Source organism: Lissotriton vulgaris, chromosome 7 (assembly GCF_964263255.1).
Source record: "Lissotriton vulgaris chromosome 7, aLisVul1.2, whole genome shotgun sequence".
Taxonomy (NCBI): domain Eukaryota; kingdom Metazoa; phylum Chordata; class Amphibia; order Caudata; family Salamandridae; genus Lissotriton; species Lissotriton vulgaris.
The window spans coordinates 1,646,657,426-1,646,677,207 of NC_141695.1; the positions used below are offsets into that span (position 1 = coordinate 1,646,657,426).

The following is a 19,782-nucleotide window of genomic DNA, read 5'->3' on the forward strand; positions in this document are numbered from 1 at the left end:
ATTTATAAAGAGATGTAAAAATTAAAGTGAGGAATAGGGTGTGAGAAGGGAAAAGAAGAGAGCTAATCAGGCAAGTTGAGTCGGTGGGGCTAGTGGCAAAAGGGAAGGAGGCAGAAAAAGTTCAAGAAAAAGAGGTAAGAACAGGAAGGGGGAGGAGTGCTAAAATATACAAATAGTCCTGCATTTCAGATGTTGTAGAAGTGAACGTGTTAAAGAATAAATAATCCAGCTGGAGCACAACACACAAGAATCGAGAGAAAAGTCATTAAATAAGGGAACTGAGATAAACAAGAAAGACATCAATTCCTGATTAAGGAGGTTACAAAAAGTCAAAGCTAGGTATACATCGATGTATGGCTATTTCCAACAACTGCTATTAAAAGTGAGACCATAACAAGCTAAGAGATAGTGAGAGGTAACAAAATAGCCCATAAAGTTAAGTTTCCAAAGGGAAAATTAATTGAGGGTTGGCCATAGTGGGTCTAAATAAAATGTGTGAAGGGGATTAAAAGTATTGCTCCTTGAAACAGTAACGCACGAATCCCAATAAAGGTGAGAAAACAATGTCATATTACAATTCTTCAAGTGAAAGAGCTACCCTGGACTACCTACCCCATCCCTTCTTTTTCTGCAGAAACATGAATTAATCTAGCATAGAGTAGATAAGAAGGCAGGAAACAATTATCCGTTCCTTGCTCTTCTGTTATTCCTCCTTTTCCACTGTTTGGACTTTCTGGTATGTGAGCATTTGCCAGGACATCTCTACTTGTGTTTTGTTTCACTATTAATCCTCTTTTTAGCATCTTTTGTTAAGGCTTAAAAGTTTAAATTAATCTTTTAATTTCACTATTTACCTAATGGTATAACTTTTCATTTTATACTTTTTAGATATTCTGTGTCGGCTGCCGTGAAAAGGGAGGCAGAAAGTGACTTTGGGGTCCCCTGGCAGTGTCCACCTCCTGCCTGGCCCTCGACTATGTGACATGTATCTCTGCACAATGTGGCAGGCACTGCATGGTGCCTGCCACACGGTGCAGGGATGTTTGAAAACATAATTTTTTCTATTGCAACTTGTGCAGGGCCCCTTTCCGGCCCCTGCACAAACTGCAATACAAAAAGGGAAGCTTCCGTCCGCCCATAGGGCAGTTGCATCCTGATACTGCAGGTGCAACCGCCGTCTAATATTCGGAGGATTCCAACCCTCTACGGTGCCGCTCGGCGGCTCACATGACCCACATCGTAATAGGGCCCTAAGTTGCGTAATAGCAACACCTCTTATTTATAGATCATTGAAATTGCAGAAATGCAGTATGATGTGGTATATGAAAAACACGTTTTTATCATTATGATGATGATTATTATTATTGCAGTGGTTATTATTTTTGTTGTGGCAGTTGTCCTGATCATTATTATCATAATTAATAGTATTTTTGTTATTATCATCAATATTATTATTATTGTGTTGTTATTAACATCTTTGTGGTGGCTGTGCTTATTATTAATATTGTTGTGGTGCCCCTTGCTTAGATGGCTCTGAATGACACTGACAGGTGTAGGTCACCCATAATGCACCTACTTTGAACCAACTCTCACCCATGAATCTCAAACTAGGGTCTATATAAGTGAACATCATTAGGGCTGGCCTTATAATCCGTGTAAGCAGGACAACAAAATTAACGTTGATGATCTTGGTTAAGACTTGAAAGCTTGTTACAAATGCATTGTGCAGTCTTTCGCAAATTCATAGGTTTCGCTGTAACTCTAAAGCCGAAAAGTGCCTGTCTCACTTATGGGTTACAGCTACCAGGGCCAGTTACATATTTTTCTTTGTCACAGAGAAGCATGCTTTTGTTTCTTCCAATTAATGTCATGTCCTGTGCGGTCAGTCACAATATTGCTATTACTGTGACTAAGGGGTAGATTACAATGCCGTTTAGAGAGGCAACAGGTTTGGAAAGGTTTCTGAACGACCGATTACGATGTTCGGAAAGCATTTGGAATTTCTGAGTCAGTTCCGGGTGGCATTCGGAGGAACCGAGTAATTTGGAGATGACTCATACAGGTCTCCTGACAGCGATTCCGACTGAGCGATTACGATGTCAGATTCGGACAGCCGTTCTGAATCAGTTGTTCTGACTCAGATCGGCTGTCTTTGGGGGCCCGTAGAAGGTCCCCCTTCACACTGGGCCTTCCGAATCAGTCCAAGGGACCCCCTTTAGACCATGCATAGTGGGGCAGGCACCATGGGGTACTCGCCACAGGGTGCACGATTTTTCCCAACCACCCCTTTCTTCAATGGGAGCCTGTGTATCCGGTTGGAACACAGGCTCCCATTAAAGTCAACGGGAGTCCAACTGAATCATATCTGGAAGCATCGTAATCGGTCGGTCGGACTCCCTTGATCCGATTTGGTCTGAAAACCATTCCAAGATCGATTTGGTCGGAATGCTTTCCAACCGGCATCGTAATCAACCTCATAGTCAGGATATTCACAGCATATTTGTTCAAATAGGGGAACGTGCTTCACAACGCTTCACAACGCAGTAACTTCATAAATAATGTATGCAAAACCTCCATACCATAGACTAACGTACCAAATTTAAACACTGTCCTTTATTCGTCTTGTTCAAACTGTGGTCCATCCCATGAGCATCTTCATTAGGAAAGTTAGTAATCCAACTTCCTTTTGCATAAAATGTAGACAAGTTGGAGTACAAAATATTGCCTTCAATGATTTTGGCAAGAAACTCAGTAGTTTAGACTACTTCCTGGAAAGAGTGAATGTGCTTCTTAGGGAGCCTTCACAGCTGACACATTTTTCCTCTTACTTGGGAGATGTTAAGTAGGGATGTCTCCTTATAGTTAGTTAGGGACAGACTAATCTTTCTTTTCCATTGGTGCAGATGCAGTCGAGTTTTCCAGTGGGAACTGTTATAGCTTGCCTAATGCTTCTTGAATTAACGTTGCTCTTTATTTTGAGTCGCCTGAGACTCCTGCATAGGGTTATGTTTGTATTAGTGCCAGCTTATTTCTTGAACCTCCTGCTGAGGTGCTTGTATGTTCAGTTGTTTTTGGCTTTGTAATAAATCTTTAAACTTTTCTTTGGAGTCAGTTGTCCTTTACAGTGAGATGTAATCGTTCATTGGTAAATTGTAAAAGTATGTTCAGTTCAGTTCATAAGCTTTATTTTGATTAAAATATCACAAAAGTTGGTACATGCCACAATAGTGGTGAATTAAAAAAAGCGCAATAAAACCATCCATAAAACAAGTAAATTACCATCAATTCACTTATAGTGCAATTCAAGCCAAAAATGTACACTAAACACATTAAAAACCATAATGAAACAGAGAGAAACCCTGATAAGTGGGCTTTTGTAACATTTCGTTCACCAATGTAGCAAAACAGAAATACCACCGGACTATGTGCAAAAAGCTCAGGCAAGAGTTTTAAAGTGCATGTGCAGAAAAAGAAAGTTGAGGATGGAGACAGTGATACTGATGATAGCTTGTTAGAAAGACTGTTATCTGAGAGACCACGTCCATATAATCCGGAGTCAGAGGGGAACATTTCAGCTCCCTTAGAGGGAGTTAGGGAACCACAAGCTCCACCGTGTTTTTAAGCAGTGGGAAAGCTCTCAATGGGGGAAATGCAGAACGCAGAAAGTGTCCGTTCCCAGAGGCAACCGGATGCTCTTAGGGTACCCGGTACCATTGGTCCCATAATGTCAGTGTATAACCCAAAGCAGGTGAGGAATGGAAGCCCATCACACACAGGGATGTAAGAAAGTGCTGGCTTTGGTGGGAACAGTGTAGTGAATGAGCTGGTTCCATCGCCGAAGCCTGTAGAGTCGAGCACACCGCTGCCGGCTACAGCAGATTCGTCGAGAGGGCCAATGGATCTGAGGGGACCAAGATCAAAATCCCTGGGAGAATTGAGGTCAGATCTGAGAACATGGGAGTCAGTCGAAGGGACTCAAGGGGACTGGTCAAGGGACGACTGGGATCATGGGAGTGCTGACAATAGAGTGGTTTTAAGGGATACACCTGAAGGGAGTAGGTGCAGAGAACAGAGTAGTGACTGCAGAGAGTCGAGAGGTGCATCTAGTCGAGGAATCCTTAGGACAGCAATAAGGGCAAAGAGGTTAGATGTGATGCGATTGAAAGCGGAAGTGGACGAGATTGTTGAAGGGAGCCTGCCTATAGAGAGAGTGGACCTCTATGAGCCATACAAGTTGTTGTTTGTGGCAAAGGATGTGACTCACAAGGCAAGGTCGGCACATGAGAAACTAACTGAATTGGTATGAAGTAGATTTGTCTAAAACGAAAATGTTGCAGGGTGGTCACCGGTTACAGTATACCAATCAAGATTTAGATGAAAAGAGGGTAATTGGACTGAAGACCCATATCAGAGAACTGATGATAGGGATACAAGCATGGAATAGGCTTGACAAGTGGGAAGAAAGATGGTCCAAGAAGAAGAGTGTTAAGAGAAATGCAGCAGAACCACCTCCTCCCGGAGGGGGAGTGTTAGACCTGTCAGCCCTTTGGGTGGTCCCTCCTACTTATTTATTTATTTTTTGTGTCCCCTTTCTGCCTCCTAAGCTTTGTTTTTTTATGTCCACTGGAATTTTTCGGTGTTGTCCTAGGGGTTAGGTACTCCTTGACCCTATAGTTCCTCATAGGCCTAGAAATCCCTCCTTTTCTAAGGGCAAGTTTAGTTACACAAAATGGTGGCTAGTAACTGCCACAACTGCTCACCTCAGAAAATGGATCCATAGGTTAACATAGGGAATCTAGAACCTTCTGGCCTGTTCTGGACACTTGAGGCTAGGGGTATAAAAAGGCCAACTGTAGGGCGGCCATTTTGTCATCCAAAGAGAGTCAGCTGGAGTACAGGCTGTGGCGCAAGGTGGGGTAGGACCTATAGAGGGTGGACTTCTTCTTAAGGGTTGCCTCCTTACTGTAAACACCGCCCCTATTCCTGCAGACCTGACCCGGTTAGACTGCATTCCTGCTGACCCTGGACAGGGAGTCCGTTCGAGCTAAAAAGGACTAGCCCCTATCCTGGGGTGGGCTTGAGGGACTTTTGGAGGAGTGGAGTTGTGTGGAAATCCGCTCCACCGTCCAGTATCTGAGAATTGACTAGAATCTTGAGGAGCTCTGCAGGGCTAGCGAGAGGATTGAGGGAATTGGCTAACCCCCAAACCCCCCCCCCCCCCTGTCTTTCTCTCGTGTCCGCCTGCTGCCTGCGCTTGGCCCCTCCAAGTATCCCCCTACCTTTGTTTAGAAGAGCAGCCGGGAAATCCTCCCCCCGCTCTTAGTAATCCTGGCGGAAGGAGGAGCGACCACTGGGTTGTGACTCACAAGTTTCTCAGCTCGGTTCTGATTGTGTGGCGAGGAGCGGTCAGAAGCTGCGGAGATAGTGAGGTGGAGGTGGCGCGACTCTGCGCAGGCCCGGTGTGATAGACACTATCCCCGAAGGGGGGGGGCGGAGTATCAACGAGGAAGTGTCTGTCAGCGCGCAGGTCCAAAGGAAGGCCTCCGGTCGCTCGAGGAGAAGGGGGTGGTAACTGACTGGAGCCGCTGCTCTCCCGCGCCTGTGCAGTGACGTCGTTGCTGAAGAGTCGATAGAGTTGACTGCAGGAGGAACTCGACGGAGAGGAAACCCGCGGAGCTGCTAACCCGGTGTGTCCCCCTCGGTGCCGGTTTGACTGTCACTCGGCCTGGCCAGCAGGGGAGACGCCGCTGGGGAAAGAAAGGAGGATCTGGTGGCAGGTACTGGTCGGCTGCAACTGCGCAGTGACTGCTGAAATAACCCAAACCTTCTGGCTTCAAGTAAGGAGGGAACTGGGTGCTGATATGGGTCCGGGGTTTGATGTCCGAAGGTCCCGGAAGGGAAAACCCCCCTCTCATTTATTTTTCTGGAAGCACTGAGTTGACCAAATAGGGAAGATTGAGTCCGGGAAGCCATCGGGACTCATGGAAAAGAAAGGAACAAGTAAAATAAAGAGGGGTGACAATGCGGGGAAAGGAAAACGAACCATGAACCCATTTTATTGCTGATGTTGCCTGAGTTTGTTGCTTAACCTTTCCTTTTCAGAGAGAAGGGGGGGGGGAGGGAGAAATTACTCTGACTTCCCTTTGACATTCACCTGATGTAATTTAGTTAAGTAGGGTTTAGTAACTAATTTACCATCTGGACCCATTTGAGTATTCCCGGTTCGTTTACAGGTGACATACTCTGTTTTCTAATGTGCCAAGTCAGCTTAACCGAGAAAATGCCTTTATTATAGGACACTTAATGCTATGTTGAGCCCAGTGAGTTATGAAACAATGTACTACTGAATTGATTGGGGGAGAATTTCCTAATGTGAGTAGTGACAAAACAGTCAGATGAAATAAGTGTGAATATACCAAAATCTTTTATAAAAGTGAACCGTATTTTCCTAAACTGGTGTAGCGTTATTTTTGATTGGACGCTGAGTTGCTATAGGGTGTGATGCAAGCTTAACACTTTTTGCCTTTGAGTTTGACGTTTCCTACTCTGTGCCAAGCTACCCTATGTGGTCTGGAGACCCCAGGTCCAACATAATTGGTGTCTAGTGGTGGGATAGATCTTGTGCTTGCGTCCACTCAATAATAACGTAGTGTACTCCACAGACCTACACCTGGAGTTTTCTCCTAGCGGACTCCCTAATTATATTTTTGTTTTTCCAAATTTTCTCCTGGTGGGGGGTGGAAGTAGCTTCTGATTACCCTCTCAACTAATTTCTTCCGAGTGGCTGTCCCTGACTCTCATTGGTAAAATGGAATTTGCTCTAGAAGAATTGGAAACCTATACTGTGGCCCAACTTAGAGAATTTTGCCAAAATATGGGAGTGTTCTTCAAGCGTGGTGCTAAGAAGGGGAACTCCAAACCAGCTTGAGAGCGTGGGTGGCAGCGCACCCAGATGGGAAAGAGGAGGAAGAGGGGGATCGGGACACTGTCATTGGAGTGGATGGACTGTTCCGACCTGAGAGGGAGAACCTACTGACAGGTCCCAGAACACTCTCAAGGGAGGCCAGCAGTGTCTCGGTGAGGAGCTTAACTGAAGCTGAACTAACGGACTGGAGAGAGGAAAGACAGTTAAAGTGGGAGTTAGCAAGGATGGAGAAGGAGAGGGAGGAACAGAGACAGGCTCATGAATTGTGTCTCAGGGAGCTAGATCTCAAGGCCCTGCAACTAGGGACTCCCAGTCCTCCTAATGGTGGCAGCCAATCCAAGGACTTGACCAGGGAACCCAGACCCTATTTACCAAAGGACGTAGTCGCCAGCTACAGCGCAGGGGATGACATCGCCAAGTGGCTGGCTGCCTATGAGGTCTCCTTAAGAGCCCATGGGATACTGGAGAAACACTGGGGGGGTGGCTTGTATAAATACATGCCTCCTGCAGGAAGGGATACACTATTGGCCCTAGAGCAGGGAGAGCAGACCCACTACCCCACCATGAAAGTGGCGCTGTTAAGAAAGTTTGGACTGACTCCAGAAAAATACCGACAGAAGTTTAGGGGTAGTCACAAATTAGGCACACAGAATTGGGTGGATTTCTTGGACTACGCAAAGAAGGCATTAGAGGGTTGGGTGCAAGGCAGCGAGGTGGGGGACTATGAGGGGTTATATGACCTTATCCTCAAGGAGCACCTACTCGAGAAATGTTTTCCCGAGCTGCGGCAACACCTGGTGGACAGCAAGCAGACCAGCCCCCGGAAGCTTGCTGAGGAGGCGGACATCTGGGCTAGTACCCGGGTGTCCTCAAAGGGGACTGGAGGGGATTCTTAAAGGACCGGACAGGGCGCCCCCCAGAAAAAAGAGGGGGCAGATAAAAAGAGGGAGTTCTCAAAAGGCCCCCAAAACAGTTTCCAGGGAAAGGGAACAGGATTCACCCCTAAGGCTAACGCGCCCAGAAACCCTCATCCTGGCCAAAGTCAGCAGCCAAGGGTTGTCCACTGCTTTGAGTGTGGTGGCTTTGGACACTATAAGGGAGATGTCAAGTGCCCAAAGAGACCACCCCCTCCCACTGGAGGGAAAGCCCCGGGAGTAGCTAGTGTAGTGCTCGGGAGGAGTTGCCCTTGGATAAGGGGGGGGGGGCGGGTGCTACCTTAGTGTCCCTGAGAGATCGGGAGATGGTTCCTAAGATCCAGGTGCCCTCAAATACTACTAACTATGGGCAATGGGTCACCATCAATGGCCAAAGAGGGGAGGCTCTAAGAGACACAGGAGCCAGTATGACTATGGTAAGGAGTCGACTGGTGTCTCCAGAGCAGGTGATTCCACATGTACTCCACCCCGCCACGATGGGTGACGGCAGATTAGGCCACTACCCTGTGGCCGAGGTTCCCTTTGAGTGGGAAGGGGTTGCAGGTTCACTTCGAGTTGCCGTACGCCCTGCCGTGCCAGTTGATTGTCTGCTGGGGAATGATATGGAGCACAATGCTTGGAAGGAGGTGGAATACCGGACTCATTCTGAGATTCTGGGTACACCTGACTGGGCCTGTGCTAGCACAAGGTCTGCGACTACCCGGAGGGGGAGTTTGGTTGGGCTGGAGCCTGGAACAAGGGCCCAGCCAGCTGCCAAAAAGGGAAAGAACCGAGGACAGGAGAAGCCTACCTCGGCTTCCACGCCCCATGAGACAGATAGGCCACCTGCGGTGGTGGACCAGGAGTCCGTGGAGGGGGAAGTTGTCTCCCTGGAGAACTTACCTATCCCTGCCGAGTGGCATGTGGAGGGAGGGCCTACCAGGGAAGAGTTTTGTAAGGGCCAGAAGGAGTGCCCTACCCTTGAGGTACTGAGGCGACAGGCCGAAGCCCAGGCAGCAGGGAACGTTACTGGGAATTACCATATTTCCTGGGAGGATGGACTCGACTACAGGGAACTTAAGGCACCCGTGCACGGTTCATCACGGGCCTTGGTTGTCCCTCAACGTTACCAAGCCTTTCTTTTCGAATTGGCTCATGAGATACCCTTGGCAGGACACTTAGGACAGGACAAGACCTTTGCCCGGCTTGTCCCCCACTTTTATTGGCCTCAGATGAGGGTGGCATCCAACACATACTGTCGGACATGTGTGTCTTGCCAAGCCAGTGGGAAAACAGGGGTGAAGCTGAAAGCTCCCCTGGAACCACTTCCAGTCGTTAGCACCCCCTTTGAAAGGGTGGGCATCGACATTGTGGGGCCATTGGATCCACCAACTACAGCTGGTCACAGGTTTATCCTGGTTCTGGTGGATCATGCCACACGGTACCCAGAGGCAATTCCTCTGAGGACCATTACTGCACCTGCAGTGGCTAGGGCCCTGATGGGGATCTTTACCCGAGTGGGTTTCCCCAAGGAGGTTGTGTCCGACAGGGGGACCAACTTCATGTCAGCATACGCTATGTGGAAGGAGTGTGGAGTTACCTACCGGTTCACCACTCCTTATCACCCACAGACCAATGGTCTGGTGGAAATGTTCAACAAGTCCTTGAAAGGCATGATAAGAAGTCTGCCTGAGAGCCTGCGGAGGAAATGGGACGTCCTCCTACCCTGTTTGTTGTTTTCCGACAGGGAAGTGCCCCAGAAGGGAGTGGGCTTCAGCCCCTTCGAGCTTCTGTATGGGCACCCTGTGCGTGGACCTCTCAGCCTGGTCAAAGATGGATGGGAAAAGACTCCCAGAAAACTTCCCCAGGATGTGGTGAGCTACATGCTGGCCTTCCGGAGCCAAATGGCTAAGTTGTGGAAGCAAGCTTCAGACAACTTGGAAGCCAGCCAAGCAGTGATGAAGGAGTGGTATGACCACAACGCTCACCCCGTGGAGCTGGAGCCTGGCCAGAAAGTGGGGGTGATGGAACCTGGAGAGCTAAGTGCCCTCCAGGATCGCTGGACAGGCCCCTTTGAGGTGATGGAGAAGAAGGGTAAAGCCACTTACTTACTGGATCTGAAGACCCCCCGGCACCCCTGCAGGTGCTCCATGCTAATCGCCTCAAACCCCACCATGAGAGGCCCGAGGTCATCCTGATGATGTTGACTGATGGAGCAGAGGAAGCGGAGAGCGAGCCCCTCCCTGATCTTTTTTCGTCTCAGGAAAAGGATGGGTCGGTGTAGGGAGTGATTCTCTCCCCATCCCTAACTCCTGAGCAGCGAGAGGACTGCCGCCAGGTCTTGGAGCAGTACTCCTCGCTGTTCTCCCTTGTCCCGGGTAGGACCCACTTGTGTACCCATGATGTGGACCCAGGAGACAGCCCACCTGTGAAGTCTAAGACCTACCGGCTGTCAGACAAGTTGAAGGCCAGCATCCAAAGTGAAGTTACAAAGATGCTGGAGCTAGGAGTAACTGAACCTTCTAGTAGCACCTGGTCCAGTCCGGTGGTTCTGGTACCAAAAGCTGCCCCACCGGGCACCACTCCAGAGCTAAGGTTCTGTGTGGATTACCAGGGACTGAATTCAGTGACCAATACTGATGCACATCCGATCCCTAGGGTGGATGAACTTATTGACCGGCTGGGAGCTGCCCAATACTTGAGTACCTTTGACCTTACTTCAGGGTACTGGCAGATCTCTCTTACACATGGAGCAAAGGAAAGGTCAGCGTTCTCCACACCTGAGGGCCATTACCAGTTCTGCTTAGTGCCCTTTGGGCTCAAGAATGCCCCTGCCACCTTTCAGCGGCTGGTGAACCAGGTCTTCTCTGGGATGGAGGCTTTCTCCGCTGCTTACCTGGATGACATTGCCGTCTTCAGCAGCAGTTGGGAGGACCATTTGTGTCACTTACAAGCTGTTCTCCAGGCCCTGAAACAGGCTGGTTTGACAATCAAGGCCAGTAAATGTCATATCGGGCAGGGGTCAGTTGTGTACCTAGGACACTTGGTGGGCAGGGTAGCGGTGCAGCCCCTCCAGGCAAAGGTTGAGGCTATCCTGGCCTGGGAGCCCCCCGAGACCCAAACTGAGGTCCGAGCCTTCCTGGGCCTCACAGGTTACTACCGTCGTTTTGTGAAGGGGTATGACACTATTGTGGCACCCCGGACTGAGCTCACATCCAAGAAGCAACCCCGACGGGTAGTCTGGACAGAGGCTTGTCAGCAAGCCTTTGAAAAGTTGAAACAAGCAATGTGCGCAGCTCCAGTCCTAAGGGCCCCGGATTTTTCCAAGGAATTCATTGTCCAGACAGACGCATCAGAGCATGGCATTGGGGCAGTGTTATCGCAACTCAATGAAGAGGGTCTGGATCAACCTGTTGTCTTCCTGTCCAGGAGACTGCTTCCCGGGGAACAGAAGTGGAGTGCAATTGAGCGGGAAGCCTTTGCAGTGGTATTGGCTCTGAAGAAGTTGCGGCCATACCTGTTTGGCTCGCACTTCCTGGTTCAGACCGACCATCGACCCCTTCGTTGGCTGATGCAAATGAAGGGGGAGAATCCCAAGCTGTTGAGATGGTCCATCTCCCTACAGGGAATGGACTTCCGGGTGGAACATCGGCCAGGAGTGGACCACGCCAATGCAGACGGTCTCTCCAGTTATTTCCGCCTTAGTGATGAGAAATCCCAAGTGGTTGGGTAGCTCTCCCCACTTTCAGCTGGGGGGATGCGTGTTAGACCTGTCAGCCCTTTGGGTGGTCCCTCCTACTTATTTATTTATTTTTTGTGTCCCCCTTTCTGCCTACTAAGCTTTGTTTTTTTATGTCCACTGGAATTTTTCGGTGTTGTCCTAGGGGTTAGGTACTCCTTGACCCTATAGTTCCTCATAGGCCTAGAAATCCCTCCTTTTCTAAGGGCAAGTTTAGTTACACAAAATGGTGGCTAGTAACTGCCACAACTGCTCACCTCAGAAAATGGACCCATAGGTTAACATAGGGAATCTAGAACCTTCTGGCCTGTTCTGGACACTTGAGGCTAGGGGTATAAAAAGGCCAACTGTAGGGCGGCCATTTTGTCATCCAGAGAGAGTCAGCTGGAGTACAGGCTGTGGCGCAAGGTGGGGTAGGACCTTCAGAGGGTGGACTTCTTCTTAAGGGTGGCCTCCTTACTGTAAACACCGCCCCTATTCCTGCAAACCTGACCCGGTTAGACTGCGTTCCTGTTGACCCTGGACAGGGAGTCCGTTTGAGATAAAAAGGACTAGCCCCTATCCTGGGGAGGGCTTGAGGGACTTTTGGAGGAGTGGAGTTGTGTGGAGATCCGCTCCACTGTCCAGTATCTGAGAATTGACTAGAATCTTGAGAAGCTCTGCAGGGCTGGCGAGAGGATTGAGGGAATTGGCTAACCCCCCCATTTTGTCTTTCTCTCGTGTCCGCCTGCTGCCTGCGCTTGGCCCCTCCAAGTCTCCCCCTACCTTTGTTTAGAAGAGCAGCCGGGAAATCCTCCCCCCGCTCTTAGAAATCCTGGCGGAAGGAGGCGCGACCACTGGGTTGTGACTCACAAGTTCCTCAGCTCGGTTCCCATTTGCGTGGCGAGCCACGGTCAGAAGCTGCGGAGATAGTGAGGTGGAGGTGGCGCGACTTGTAGTGTAGTTCCTAGTTTCCCACTAGGCCCTGCGCATTGGAATAACATAAACAGTAGTATCGACGTGGAACTGCGGATATTCCAGGCCTCCACTGACTATTCTAAACTTAATTGGGTTGTGTTACCAACTAGCTCAGAGGTCACTGGAAACTTTCTTCTCTGCATAGGAAGTGATCAGCTTCCCTGGCACAGACAAGAAGGGATTCAGTTTACCAACAACCGTGCAACATGACAACTTTGCTCCTCAGATCAAGAGTCAATCTCTAGGGTTGTGTGAAACAATAGACATGTATTTCACTCAGTCAGTCTAGTGCAGTTTACTTTCACGAGATGTAGAGAACAGAGAGACGGGCGTTTGTCAATAAAGGGTTAACATTTATTGAACAGTCTTTCTTCTCGTACAAGAGAAATGTATTGCCACAATTGCAATAATTGTTATTATAAAAAGTACGTACAGTAAGATAAGTATTGCGAAATAGAACTGTAAAAGCATTGATATGGTTTCTTAGCCATACAATGGTTTAAAAGTAATAAAACATATATACAGTCATATATACATTAGGCTAACATACTCAACTGGTGCTTCTAACTAAGCCTACCCCAGTGTGCCTGACCTAAGCCTAACACGTGAAAAGGGGAGTAAGTAAGTAGCTTAAGTTAAGTTGGTTTTGCCAAGGTTTGTTTCAAGAATTCTCGTCTAAGGGTTTAGTCAACACCATACCTCTGAATAGAATGATGGAGGATTGGTATCTCCTTCAGGGGTCTCTCTCGATATCCCAGTCACCCGCGAGGGTAAACCGGAAGCGCCGGGACTGGATTTCTCTGCACGAGAAAGGCAGCGGCTTCTCTTCAGCGCGTCGAGGAAGGAGGCGGGGGACAGCGTCCGCGGGCAGCTTGAATCTGCTGGATGTCTTCGCAGAGGACGGCTGTTCAGCTCCTTAAGCGTACTGCACCATAGGTCGCGCTTTAGCGGCGATAATGGTAATCAGCAGCTTCACCACCACAGGATAGCAGGCTGCAGCGACAGAGTGCTAGATTTACCAACACAGGGTCATGCAGGCAGCTGGCATCAGCAACAGGCAACGAACATTGCTTAAGGCAACGTTGGTAATATTTATACCTGACAGGTGCCGGGTTTGACGCAAGTTTGCTGGACATAAGACGTCAATTAAAGATGTCACTAGGAAGTGATAGTTATCAGTTGCTCATTGGAGTTCCATTACTAATCAAAACATAGCAAGCGGGGATTTCCAGGTTTGCTAAGTTTTTATCTTGTTGAAGAACTCGGAGTGTTATCTAGGAATATGAGATAGTGACTGCTGCTCTGTCATTGCACTAATTGGTCGCAAAGGAAGTAGCAGAGAGTCATGCTGGAATGTGGCTCTGTTCGTGTGAGGCCAGAGATGACTTTTCAGAAAATCGCACTTGAACGGTTATGCCAATATAGGGAATAAATGGATTTATAGCCGAATAGGGGCATAAGGTCACAGTATCGATCAGGAACCTAGATTAACACGCAACACCCAATCCACGGGTTAATGTCCATCAAAATTACTAAAACTAAGCAATTAGATGCATGTGTAACATTGCCCACCCCAAAATACATAAATGCATTCGAAATAGGCGTACTTGTAATACATGGATTTAGGTACTGTACGTTTTTTAAAGCATAGAAATCATTCAAATAATTATTGCATATGAAATCAATGAAAGATTATGCAAAGAGAATTACACATGAAGTATCTCTGACAGAAGAAATGCGAGATAAATCATCACATAAAAATGCATTGTAATAACATGTGTGCTAGAGGCTGGTGTAATGTTGTTACGTCTCTAGATGTGTTTAGAAACAGAAGTGTGAAGCTTCTGTTCTCTAAGAATAGTTTTTACGTTTAAGCAAAGAATTGTTCGTGCCAAAAAGGGTCAATATTAAAAAAATTGTCCAATTCAAAGAATTATTGCTTGAATGGGAAAAATAGATTTCCAAAGCTTATTGCAGTTTTTGTTGATCAAAACTGAAGGCCGAATTCAGAGTTCATGGGAACGTGTGTGTCGGAAAGCTTCTCAAAGTTATTGTTTCTCTGTGGGTGAGAACATCGTATCAGACAGGCTCTCAAAGAATTGGTCTACAAATTCAGGTGATAGTTCAACCAAATTAGATAGCGCTGTAACTTGGCAGGTGTGAGAATGATTGCTGTCATCGAAGGCAGGACCAGCAATGCTCACAGCACGTTGTACCTGGATGATGTTGCTTTTGTCACTCGCTCCACTGTTACCACTTGGCTGTAGTACAGGAGTCTCCACAAATGCCGTCATCAGGATTGGTAGCCGCTGGGGACAACACAATGCGTGAGCCGTTATTGGACTGAGCAAAGTATCGACGTCCATTGGTACTGCTGATGGAAGTGAAAGACAGATGTCCAACACGCATTCATCGCCGCAAAGCATACACCGTAGCACAGGTAAAATGCAATTTTGCCATATTGGTCTGAATGAAAGGAACCAGGTCATGTTTAGATCTCTCAGCCTGGCCAATCCGAGGACGTTAGTTATCCTGTCCCGGTAGTGCATTGCTAGGATTGTCTCTTCCATTCCCATGGGAGCTATGTCTGAGCCGAGGCTTGCCATAACGTAGCAGGAGGGTCAAAAATAGAATCCCTGCGACGAGTCCCAAAAATAATGGTATGCCGCCAAAAATGGAGTGCACAAAATTAGGAAAGATTCCCAAAATTGCCTGGAAGGGTGTTAGCAGTCCCGTAAAGACTGTCTTAAATATGCCTGGGATGCTTGTTGCACTAGACATGTTAAGGAGTTGGCTCAATATTTCTACGAAATGCACGGGGCAATTTGTTGATAAAAGGTCATGAACTTCAGTAGCCGTCCTTGCGACTAGAAGATCATACGTCTCTTTAGATGACGTTATAGGCACTGTTGTCTGTAAAAGCACAGATTTCACTTTGCTTAATGTATCAATTCGTATAGAATAGAGATTCAGACGAGGCCAGAGGGGAGTCACTATGTCTGGAGGCCCGCTCGGGAACAATGCTTGCATACAACATTTGACCATGGACGTTACTTCTATTAGATAACTTTTCCCTGGCGCGAGGCCACAACATCTGTGATCCGTTCTAAGAATGTAACTCCCGTTTGCGAGTTGCATAAAGAAGGGCTCTATCTGAGTTGCAGGTGTGACTAGCTGGTGGCATGAAAGGTTGTTTGAATTTCCATCACATGCTCCGTGTAAATTAATACCCTGACACAAAAGTATACTGCTTAGTGAATGTTTACAATTCTCACCACTAAGGAATACATTTTTGTCGCTGTCACTATAGCAAGAATGAGTGTATGGTAATTTCCATTCGGATTTTACATATCCTTTACCCAATTGTTCATATTGGCCAGCAGGTATGTACTCAAGGCACTTTTTAAATCGGAAAGTTGTTATCGGAATTGTTATAATTCCGTGTATTATCCATTCAATGACAGGACTCTCTGACATTGTCAATGGTAATCTCTCGAGTCTTTCGATGCTCAGGATTGTATAGTCTGCTCCTTTCTGTGCCAAACTGATCTGTTTATCAGTAAGGTTAAAACTGGAAAATAATGACGTTGTGTTGATTAAACGCCAAGGCACATAGCCTGAACGAAGATTTTGCAGCGTCCAGCCTAGTTCTATAATAGAGCGTAATTGAGACTGGCCATGTTGTAACATTAGCAAATCTCTGTCTATCACATCAAAGGCAGAGGATACAATATTGTCCAACGAATATATTCTGGAAGACAGAGTCGTTAACCCATTGTCTACCACAGAAAGTGATTTCTCCAAATTAATACGATCAATTTCTCGTATTTTCTCAGCAGTTTCAATTTGCTTTACTTTCCAAGCCTCGTTGTAAGCAGCATAGATACTGGTCGCTATGAAACGCTTTTGACGCTGTTTGCGTGGTCCAAGAATGAAATCGCGCAAATCAGCACCATCTTTTAATAAAGACAAGTGTTGCTTAATTTCAGCCAGTGTGGATGTAGTTAGCCATTCGAGGCAGAGTTTCCCTACACTGTATGTTGTTATAATCCCTGGATGTTGTCTCTGGGAGTATCTAGAGTCTAATCTGGTCATTTTTAAACCCTGTGTTTTATTCAGGAATCTATCTTGACAGCTGTTTGTGTCTGTAGGCCAGATTAACCACTTTTTCCAATCAGGATGTGTTCTGTTGAAATGTAAAATTTGTGACACGTCTAACTCAATATCTGTGGTTGTATTCTCAGCTATTGGCTTTGGAATAGACGGTGTTCTAAGGTCTTTGATCTTAGCTAGGCCAAGACAAGATGTTTGGTGTATAGTGTCATTTAAAAACATTTGTTCTGGTATCATGCAGGTTCTAAATAGTGCTTCTATGCCTTGCACCTGCCAATCTTTTGTACCCCAGATTGTTTTCGTTTCAATATTATTTTTCCAATAATCAAAACCAAATGTCATCATTTTGTCATAAAATGCTTCTGAATATATCAATTTAGAATTTGTCAGCATTGTTTTCATTCCTGTTTTCTCTAACAGTTTATAATAAAACGTTTCTGCATTACTGGTGTTAAACCCTGAGAAGTATTTGAATTTCTCAAAAAATGCTTTAGAACTGCTTATAGGTGGTGTAGAACAATGTTCCCATTGATTATACATAAAAACATTTCTAGGCTGTGCAGATTTATGCAAGTAATGATCCCCATAGTGGGTGTAACAGAATAATTGCTCATAACTAGATGAACCTTGTAAATAGTCATGATCTGTGAATCTAGCTGACATTACTAAATCAGACATCATGTCATTAATACTGTTAAAGTCCCAATCATCAGAGAATGTACTAGGTGTTACAAAGTCACTTAAGGAAACCTTTAGTTGATGAGGATACTTCAGGATTTCGACCGGACCATATATCTCATAGTCTGTTTTCTCCCATACAACCCCACCAGGTATTGGAATTGCTGTGACATTTACTGTTGACAGTTCTCTTTTCTTCACGTGGGATGATCTGTGTGGTTTCAGGACTAGGTTGATGTTCTGACTTGCTGTGTCCATTGTAATATATTTTCCTTCAATGAATTTTCCCAAACACAGTACCATGATGAGCCAAAGCAGGAGGAAAAATACACCTAGACCGAACCAGAACTCTAGCCAAGGGGAAACAAGGTAGATTTTCTTTAGTTGATAAAAGAGTTCCGTTGCTTTTTCTTTAAAAGACTTTTTTGTTTCTGGCATCACTTCGGGGTCGTTCAAATCTTCAGAGAAGTTGTCGAAGTTGATGAAATAACCAGAGGCAGTTCTGTCAATTGATGGAATTGTTCTTTCAATCTGTCTCTCGGTAGCACTTTCTGATGCCACATCATTGTAGACTGGTGTTGTTTCTTGACGAACTGTTTCAATCTGTGTTTCAAGAGGCACGAGTTCCATGGCATTATTGCATAGTACTTCATTGTGCACTGCAGGCTGATCGAATGTGATTAGTCTTTCAGTTTGAACCTCTTGGATTGTTGCAAGTTTGGGTATTCTGTTGTTTCTTGGGAGTCCACTGGGCCTACTGTTGATTATAGGCCACATGCTTGTGGTTTTACCAGATCGATAGACACGACTCTGTTCTCCTTTTTACCAGCAAGGGGCGGTAGCACAACTGATCTTGTTCCAGTGACTGCCAAGACAGGTACTGCTTTTCTGTAAGAAGGCCCAAATTCCTTCTTAACCGCGATCTTTTCTCTGACTAGATCCCCAATCTTTGGAATCCAGACAGGCCTTGCTGGGGCTGTTGCGGGTGGTGCCTCGTCAGTGGTACTTGGCTGTTGCTTTAACTTTATGTTGCTTAATGATTTTCTTGTTTCATTCAGTTCCTGTAAAACAGCCAAACGATCCTTTACATCAAAGTGCTTTGTTTCTTCTTGTACCACTGACATCTGACTATCGAGGTCCTGAACTCGCATTCTAATTCCGAACAATAGTTCGTATGGGCTGAAACCTTTTAGAGAATTTCTTGGCATGTTGTTAAGACTAGTCTGGACACTTATTAAATGTTTGACCCACCCAGCGCCTGAACCTAATACCTTCGCTGTTATAGATTGCTTTATGTCCCGGTTTTTTCTTTCTACCACACTATTCCCTTCGGGGTGCGACGGACAAGAATACCGCAACCCAATTCCCATGCTAGCCATGGCCTCCTTATAAGCTCGAGAGCTGAAAGTAGGACCCTGGTCAGAATGGAACGTGGTAATTGCGTATATGCCGATAAAGACTCGCAAATCTTTTATAACCGTTCTAGCGTCAGCCGGGCGCCTCATTTTTTAAGTGCTTTTCGTCTTAACTGTTAATAGGACGCAGGTTGGGGTGCAGGCAGCGTTACGCTCTTTCTGACTGGTAGCCGGTAGCAAGGTTCGCTACTGCGATCCCTATTGCAGTTTTCACAGTTGTTTGCATATATTTGGTGTTCTACACTCATTCCCGGCCACCAGTATACTGATTGTAATTCAGTCAGAGAGTCCCTGATTGTTTGGTGTCTCAGACCCAATCCCATGTGTGCGTCTGCTATTAAAAATATTCTCCTGTTCGTGTTTGGAATTACTCTGTCCCCCACTCCAGGGATTCGAGCAAAAGGAACGGAGTTTGCATCGATTATGTATGCATAATTGAGTGGATAGTTTACGGGTAGTGCTGCACAGTCGCCTTTTACGGTCGTTTTTACTGCCAGCATGGTTTCCCCGTCTATGTATTTATCTGTACGCTTTTTTGTGGCTACGGAAGCCGGTTTAGTTGCTTCCGCGGTGGCTGTATTAGCCAATGAATTCCCTGCAACGTGAACACCATCACGTTGAAGACTCTGTGCGTGAATCACGTGAGTCTTTTGTAGTTCTTTACTTAAAAGAGCTACCTCGTTCCAGAGCATTTTATGCTTTATTGTGGCACCAGTGTCATCTTTGTAGTCGTTTTCGATCCAACTCTGCAGTTTATTGTTGTAAAAATTAACGCAAAAATGAGAATCGCACACTATAAGTGTGGGGAATTCGCGTTCTGCATTTTCGAGCGCCATCTTTAAACATCTGATTTCAGTTCTTTGAGCCGAACAGTACTTTACTGATTCAGTTTTTGTTATTTTCGGTTTGATTTTACCGCGCAGCCAACGACATTTAATGATCGCACATGCTGCATCGTAGGATTTTCTCTCTACGTTGAAATGCTGTACAGAGCTATCTGTATAGATTATACAGGCATATTGTGGGAGAGGTAGAATCTCG

At 46.4% G+C, this 19,782-nt stretch overlaps 1 protein-coding gene across 1 annotated transcript in view; it reads right to left on the reverse strand.

The window, feature by feature from the left end:
• PTGIS (prostaglandin I2 synthase) overlaps positions 1-19,782 on the reverse strand; it is an 844,398-nt gene that overhangs the window by 781,830 nt on the left and 42,786 nt on the right. The window lies entirely within an intron of this gene.